Source organism: Phallusia mammillata, chromosome 5, assembly GCF_965637545.1.
Source record: "Phallusia mammillata chromosome 5, kaPhaMamm4.hap1.1, whole genome shotgun sequence".
In the NCBI taxonomy this organism is placed as follows: Eukaryota; Metazoa; Chordata; class Ascidiacea; order Phlebobranchia; family Ascidiidae; genus Phallusia; species Phallusia mammillata.
In genome coordinates, this window is record NC_137256.1 from 17,276,682 (window position 1) to 17,284,801 (window position 8,120).

Below are 8,120 nucleotides of genomic sequence, written 5' to 3' on the forward strand. Positions count from 1 at the left end.
TTTGCTTACTGCGATCCACTAGCGTGACAATTTCCTTTTGCATTTATATGTGACAATAACCTAAGTTGTATGTTATTTTTGTCACTTACATCGACCCGCTTTTAGCCCACAACGAACACAACAAGTTTTTTTGATTCATACGTGACTTTGTCTCATTAAATGTTCCCTGTAACCAATCACCAAACGCATTTGCAAATTTTTTACTGTATATTGTTTACAAAAGCAAACTGCAATCGTTCGACAAGCACCCAAAAATTGCACTTAATACAAATAATATGCGACAACTAATACGAGAACACAGGGCACAAAATATAACACATAACAATTTAAAAACATCTATAGATGGACCTAAACAGGGTCCCGTTCGCCAGGTCTTTAACCTGAACTTGGCGACGCTGCTTGGGCGCCTTAGCACGTCTCTCTGCGCGTTGCTGGTTGGTGCCTTGACAGTATAACCTTCCTTACCACTAAATAACTGTCGTTTCGTCAACTGGGGGCAGTTGTATATCAGCTTGGTCGCGGACCTGACTTGCGCAGGTTCCTTGCAAGGCCCTTCCACCTGGAGGCTCTGTCGTGGCGCCAACAGTCAGTCTTTTTAAAGCACACCTAGCTGGGCAGTTCGGTCAGTAGGTGCTGGATTGTTATGGGGTTGTTGCCGGTCGTTCTGACACGACCCGTGGCCTTAACGGCCCTGTCATGGCCCGATCTGTAAAAATATATGCAATTAGTATGTGTGTAAAGAAAACAAAAAACATGGAATAATACAGTACATGGGTTTAAATTTAAACTATCATAGATACATCAATTGAAGGTAACTAGGTCCTGGTTGGTTCTGCTGGCACCTCTACTGGGACAGCAGCAACACTTCAAGTAGTTACAGTTTTAAAATCTGAGGTACATTAAAAGCATTCATACTTGTTTGCAACGGTTTTTGATGGGCACTTCAGCACACTCTATTATCAGCCAGGAACAGTAGCTATATCTAGAATGATAGGTATAAACAACCGCCAACTTTAATTAACAAAAAGCATACCTGCTGATGATAGCCACAACTGCACTTCACCAAATTGCCAAAGACATTACTGCCTATGATATTGCCATGTCTTGCACATTCTTTCACCTCTTGCCATTCTTTCACCTCTGTCCATTTTAAGTCATGTGTAGACTGTAAGCCCATCTTGTATCACATCTTCATATATCCTGCAGCCTTTCATTCCAATCTTGGCAGTAACACCTGATTCAGGCACATTTAATGTCAGAAAAATGTTCTGAATTATATATATAGTGAACTAATTGTGAGCAACATAAAAATCATTACAACTTAGTGTAGGTATAAGTTACAGTGCAAAGCATAGTTTTGAAATGTCTCACAAACAACTGATAAACTACTCTTACAATCTCATACTGTGACTAGTCTATGGGTGTTGCAAAACAACTGCCTATGTTAGCCTCTCATCCATCCGCATACACATTATTGTTGCAAAATATTCTACAACAAGAGCTTGCAACCTTAAATTAAACAGCAAAAACTTGACTGGCCAAACAAATAGTGAGCATACTACCAAGTTACACCTGTGTATGAATGTAGAGTCTAGCTTTAAAATGTCTCTAAAATAGGTGACCCCATGATCATTCATATTGGCGAGTAATAGTTATTGTTCTCAGTAATGAAGTTGACAGGAAAAACCTTAACTGGCTGAACAGAGCTTGTAAAAACAGTTCCATCAAAGCTAAACTTACAGTCATACAGCAAACATGCTTTCAACCGAGTTTCCAAACTGTTGCAACATACCTTTTGGTGCAGTGTCCATAGTGACATGATAAAGTCTTTCCTGGTTGACAACTTAAGCATCAGCAGGGGCCACGACTAAGTGATTATTACCGTCTGGCGGTAATTACCGACACCTGCTGCAACTTGGGACAAAACTCAATGTAAAGTTTCCCGTCTGCAGTAATCTCGGCAAAATCAAGGTTTTCTTGAGCATTGGCCATTTTCATCAAACAGTTTACTACAAAACACAACTATTCCGGCTTAGGAAAGCCAAAAAAAGGCATAAAAACCTGTTCATTGACACAGGTACCTGGATTTTGAGTTTCGCGCAAGTGTCGGTCACGGTCAAGCGGGCACGGGGCAAATGAACCAATAGGAATCCCTAAAATCCCAAATGTTTCAAAAATCCCAAATGTTCCAAATTTTGGGAAGATGGGTTGCAGTTAAAGGGCCAAGCTGGGACGCAATCTTCTACCTAAAGGGGGCAAGACGTAGCCGGAAAGGGGGCAAAAGAAAAGGGGCAAGAGATTGCGCCGCTAAGGCCGGAACAGGAAGTTTAAGGCATATTCGGGGTTGATATCTTGCAACCTTGTGCTAATAACTTCCTCCGCTTTACAACTTTATGCTATTAATTTATTTAAATTTGAAATGCTAAAATTTAAATTAACTTAAACACGCCAATTTTAATTTGGTTTTTGATTCTATTTGTATATTTGTTGGCCTACGGCTGGACCCCTTTCTTTGCATATTTGCTTACTGCGATCCACTAGCGTGACAATTTCCTTTTGCATTTATATGTGACAATAACCTAAGTTGTATGTTATTTTTGTCACTTACATCGACCCGCTTTTAGCCCACAACGAACACAACAAGTTTTTTTGATTCATACGTGACTTTGTCTCATTAAATGTTCCCTGTAACCAATCACCAAACGCATTTGCAAATTTTTTACTGTATATTGTTTACAAAAGCAAACTGCAATCGTTCGACAAGCACCCAAAAATTGCACTTAATACAAATAATATGCGACAACTAATACGAGAACACAGGGCACAAAATATAACACATAACAATTTAAAAACATCTATAGATGGACCTAAACAGGGTCCCGTTCGCCAGGTCTTTAACCTGAACTTGGCGACGCTGCTTGGGCGCCTTAGCACGTCTCTCTGCGCGTTGCTGGTTGGTGCCTTGACAGTATAACCTTCCTTACCACTAAATAACTGTCGTTTCGTCAACTGGGGGCAGTTGTATATCAGCTTGGTCGCGGACCTGACTTGCGCAGGTTCCTTGCAAGGCCCTTCCACCTGGAGGCTCTGTCGTGGCGCCAACAGTCAGTCTTTTTAAAGCACACCTAGCTGGGCAGTTCGGTCAGTAGGTGCTGGATTGTTATGGGGTTGTTGCCGGTCGTTCTGACACGACCCGTGGCCTTAACGGCCCTGTCATGGCCCGATCTGTAAAAATATATGCAATTAGTATGTGTGTAAAGAAAACAAAAAACATGGAATAATACAGTACATGGGTTTAAATTTAAACTATCATAGATACATCAATTGAAGGTAACTAGGTCCTGGTTGGTTCTGCTGGCACCTCTACTGGGACAGCAGCAACACTTCAAGTAGTTACAGTTTTAAAATCTGAGGTACATTAAAAGCATTCATACTTGTTTGCAACGGTTTTTGATGGGCACTTCAGCACACTCTATTATCAGCCAGGAACAGTAGCTATATCTAGAATGATAGGTATAAACAACCGCCAACTTTAATTAACAAAAAGCATACCTGCTGATGATAGCCACAACTGCACTTCACCAAATTGCCAAAGACATTACTGCCTATGATATTGCCATGTCTTGCACATTCTTTCACCTCTTGCCATTCTTTCACCTCTGTCCATTTTAAGTCATGTGTAGACTGTAAGCCCATCTTGTATCACATCTTCATATATCCTGCAGCCTTTCATTCCAATCTTGGCAGTAACACCTGATTCAGGCACATTTAATGTCAGAAAAATGTTCTGAATTATATATATAGTGAACTAATTGTGAGCAACATAAAAATCATTACAACTTAGTGTAGGTATAAGTTACAGTGCAAAGCATAGTTTTGAAATGTCTCACAAACAACTGATAAACTACTCTTACAATCTCATACTGTGACTAGTCTATGGGTGTTGCAAAACAACTGCCTATGTTAGCCTCTCATCCATCCGCATACACATTATTGTTGCAAAATATTCTACAACAAGAGCTTGCAACCTTAAATTAAACAGCAAAAACTTGACTGGCCAAACAAATAGTGAGCATACTACCAAGTTACACCTGTGTATGAATGTAGAGTCTAGCTTTAAAATGTCTCTAAAATAGGTGACCCCATGATCATTCATATTGGCGAGTAATAGTTATTGTTCTCAGTAATGAAGTTGACAGGAAAAACCTTAACTGGCTGAACAGAGCTTGTAAAAACAGTTCCATCAAAGCTAAACTTACAGTCATACAGCAAACATGCTTTCAACCGAGTTTCCAAACTGTTGCAACATACCTTTTGGTGCAGTGTCCATAGTGACATGATAAAGTCTTTCCTGGTTGACAACTTAAGCATCAGCAGGGGCCACGACTAAGTGATTATTACCGTCTGGCGGTAATTACCGACACCTGCTGCAACTTGGGACAAAACTCAATGTAAAGTTTCCCGTCTGCAGTAATCTCGGCAAAATCAAGGTTTTCTTGAGCATTGGCCATTTTCATCAAACAGTTTACTACAAAACACAACTATTCCGGCTTAGGAAAGCCAAAAAAAGGCATAAAAACCTGTTCATTGACACAGGTACCTGGATTTTGAGTTTCGCGCAAGTGTCGGTCACGGTCAAGCGGGCACGGGGCAAATGAACCAATAGGAATCCCTAAAATCCCAAATGTTTCAAAAATCCCAAATGTTCCAAATTTTGGGAAGATGGGTTGCAGTTAAAGGGCCAAGCTGGGACGCAATCTTCTACCTAAAGGGGGCAAGACGTAGCCGGAAAGGGGGCAAAAGAAAAGGGGCAAGAGATTGCGCCGCTAAGGCCGGAACAGGAAGTTTAAGGCATATTCGGGGTTGATATCTTGCAACCTTGTGCTAATAACTTCCTCCGCTTTACAACTTTATGCTATTAATTTATTTAAATTTGAAATGCTAAAATTTAAATTAACTTAAACACGCCAATTTTAATTTGGTTTTTGATTCTATTTGTATATTTGTTGGCCTACGGCTGGACCCCTTTCTTTGCATATTTGCTTACTGCGATCCACTAGCGTGACAATTTCCTTTTGCATTTATATGTGACAATAACCTAAGTTGTATGTTATTTTTGTCACTTACATCGACCCGCTTTTAGCCCACAACGAACACAACAAGTTTTTTTGATTCATACGTGACTTTGTCTCATTAAATGTTCCCTGTAACCAATCACCAAACGCATTTGCAAATTTTTTACTGTATATTGTTTACAAAAGCAAACTGCAATCGTTCGACAAGCACCCAAAAATTGCACTTAATACAAATAATATGCGACAACTAATACGAGAACACAGGGCACAAAATATAACACATAACAATTTAAAAACATCTATAGATGGACCTAAACAGGGTCCCGTTCGCCAGGTCTTTAACCTGAACTTGGCGACGCTGCTTGGGCGCCTTAGCACGTCTCTCTGCGCGTTGCTGGTTGGTGCCTTGACAGTATAACCTTCCTTACCACTAAATAACTGTCGTTTCGTCAACTGGGGGCAGTTGTATATCAGCTTGGTCGCGGACCTGACTTGCGCAGGTTCCTTGCAAGGCCCTTCCACCTGGAGGCTCTGTCGTGGCGCCAACAGTCAGTCTTTTTAAAGCACACCTAGCTGGGCAGTTCGGTCAGTAGGTGCTGGATTGTTATGGGGTTGTTGCCGGTCGTTCTGACACGACCCGTGGCCTTAACGGCCCTGTCATGGCCCGATCTGTAAAAATATATGCAATTAGTATGTGTGTAAAGAAAACAAAAAACATGGAATAATACAGTACATGGGTTTAAATTTAAACTATCATAGATACATCAATTGAAGGTAACTAGGTCCTGGTTGGTTCTGCTGGCACCTCTACTGGGACAGCAGCAACACTTCAAGTAGTTACAGTTTTAAAATCTGAGGTACATTAAAAGCATTCATACTTGTTTGCAACGGCTTTTGATGGGCACTTCAGCACACTCTATTATCAGCCAGGAACAGTAGCTATATCTAGAATGATAGGTATAAACAACCGCCAACTTTAATTAACAAAAAGCATACCTGCTGATGATAGCCACAACTGCACTTCACCAAATTGCCAAAGACATTACTGCCTATGATATTGCCATGTCTTGCACATTCTTTCACCTCTTGCCATTCTTTCACCTCTGTCCATTTTAAGTCATGTGTAGACTGTAAGCCCATCTTGTATCACATCTTCATATATCCTGCAGCCTTTCATTCCAATCTTGGCAGTAACACCTGATTCAGGCACATTTAATGTCAGAAAAATGTTCTGAATTATATATATAGTGAACTAATTGTGAGCAACATAAAAATCATTACAACTTAGTGTAGGTATAAGTTACAGTGCAAAGCATAGTTTTGAAATGTCTCACAAACAACTGATAAACTACTCTTACAATCTCATACTGTGACTAGTCTATGGGTGTTGCAAAACAACTGCCTATGTTAGCCTCTCATCCATCCGCATACACATTATTGTTGCAAAATATTCTACAACAAGAGCTTGCAACCTTAAATTAAACAGCAAAAACTTGACTGGCCAAACAAATAGTGAGCATACTACCAAGTTACACCTGTGTATGAATGTAGAGTCTAGCTTTAAAATGTCTCTAAAATAGGTGACCCCATGATCATTCATATTGGCGAGTAATAGTTATTGTTCTCAGTAATGAAGTTGACAGGAAAAACCTTAACTGGCTGAACAGAGCTTGTAAAAACAGTTCCATCAAAGCTAAACTTACAGTCATACAGCAAACATGCTTTCAACCGAGTTTCCAAACTGTTGCAACATACCTTTTGGTGCAGTGTCCATAGTGACATGATAAAGTCTTTCCTGGTTGACAACTTAAGCATCAGCAGGGGCCACGACTAAGTGATTATTACCGTCTGGCGGTAATTACCGACACCTGCTGCAACTTGGGACAAAACTCAATGTAAAGTTTCCCGTCTGCAGTAATCTCGGCAAAATCAAGGTTTTCTTGAGCATTGGCCATTTTCATCAAACAGTTTACTACAAAACACAACTATTCCGGCTTAGGAAAGCCAAAAAAAGGCATAAAAACCTGTTCATTGACACAGGTACCTGGATTTTGAGTTTCGCGCAAGTGTCGGTCACGGTCAAGCGGGCACGGGGCAAATGAACCAATGGGAATCCCTAAAATCCCAAATGTTTCAAAAATCCCAAATGTTCCAAATTTTGGGAAGATGGGTTGCAGTTAAAGGGCCAAGCTGGGACGCAATCTTCTACCTAAAGGGGGCAAGACGTAGCCGGAAAGGGGGCAAAAGAAAAGGGGCAAGAGATTGCGCCGCTAAGGCCGGAACAGGAAGTTTAAGGCATATTCGGGGTTGATATCTTGCAACCTTGTGCTAATAACTTCCTCCGCTTTACAACTTTATGCTATTAATTTATTTAAATTTGAAATGCTAAAATTTAAATTAACTTAAACACGCCAATTTTAATTTGGTTTTTGATTCTATTTGTATATTTGTTGGCCTACGGCTGGACCCCTTTCTTTGCATATTTGCTTACTGCGATCCACTAGCGTGACAATTTCCTTTTGCATTTATATGTGACAATAACCTAAGTTGTATGTTATTTTTGTCACTTACATCGACCCGCTTTTAGCCCACAACGAACACAACAAGTTTTTTTGATTCATACGTGACTTTGTCTCATTAAATGTTCCCTGTAACCAATCACCAAACGCATTTGCAAATTTTTTACTGTATATTGTTTACAAAAGCAAACTGCAATCGTTCGACAAGCACCCAAAAATTGCACTTAATACAAATAATATGCGACAACTAATACGAGAACACAGGGCACAAAATATAACACATAACAATTTAAAAACATCTATAGATGGACCTAAACAGGGTCCCGTTCGCCAGGTCTTTAACCTGAACTTGGCGACGCTGCTTGGGCGCCTTAGCACGTCTCTCTGCGCGTTGCTGGTTGGTGCCTTGACAGTATAACCTTCCTTACCACTAAATAACTGTCGTTTCGTCAACTGGGGGCAGTTGTATATCAGCTTGGTCGCGGACCTGACTTGCGCAGGTTCCTTGCAAGGCCCTTCCACCTGG

General features: G+C 40.5%; 3 long non-coding RNA genes across 3 annotated transcripts; all 3 read right to left on the reverse strand.

Moving 5' to 3' along the window:
* Window positions 1–194: 194 nt before the first annotated feature.
* Window positions 195–2,375, reverse strand: LOC145228439 (uncharacterized). Its single transcript, XR_013860076.1, has 3 exons — window positions 1,793–2,375; window positions 1,034–1,234; window positions 195–706 (listed from the first exon to the last, which is right to left on the reverse strand). It is a non-coding gene; the product is annotated as an uncharacterized LOC145228439 (long non-coding RNA).
* A 338-nt stretch (window positions 2,376–2,713) lies between these two features.
* Window positions 2,714–4,893, reverse strand: LOC145228436 (uncharacterized). Its single transcript, XR_013860073.1, has 3 exons — window positions 4,312–4,893; window positions 3,553–3,753; window positions 2,714–3,225 (listed from the first exon to the last, which is right to left on the reverse strand). It is a non-coding gene; the product is annotated as an uncharacterized LOC145228436 (long non-coding RNA).
* Window positions 4,894–5,232: 339 nt separating this feature from the next.
* On the reverse strand, window positions 5,233–7,176 carry LOC145228435 (uncharacterized). Its single transcript, XR_013860072.1, has 3 exons — window positions 6,831–7,176; window positions 6,072–6,272; window positions 5,233–5,744 (listed from the first exon to the last, which is right to left on the reverse strand). It is a non-coding gene; the product is annotated as an uncharacterized LOC145228435 (long non-coding RNA).
* Window positions 7,177–8,120: the final 944 nt, after the last annotated feature.